We start from the raw sequence: 280 nt of genomic DNA on the forward strand, positions 1-280 counted from the left end.
AACGGATATCCATGTTGCTTAGGTCTGTTTAGATTCGAACCAACTCCACTGAGTAAGAATTCTCGTTTTATGTATCGAAATATATCGAATCAAAATTTAAAAAAATAAAGTTTTATATGCAGTCCTTTTCATCATTAATTTCTTTTAAATGTTTTTATTTTGTTTATTTCATTCCATTGAAATTGAAATAGCAAGTTGAGAACTGCGGAATTTCTAAAAATAATAATCAAAAGAGTAAAACTAGTGCAATACAATATGCTCTACGAATAAGTTACTAGAA

The sequence above is a fragment of the Habropoda laboriosa genome, unplaced genomic scaffold, assembly GCF_001263275.1.
Source record: "Habropoda laboriosa isolate 0110345459 unplaced genomic scaffold, ASM126327v1 scaffold30, whole genome shotgun sequence".
Classification (NCBI taxonomy): domain Eukaryota; kingdom Metazoa; phylum Arthropoda; class Insecta; order Hymenoptera; family Apidae; genus Habropoda; species Habropoda laboriosa.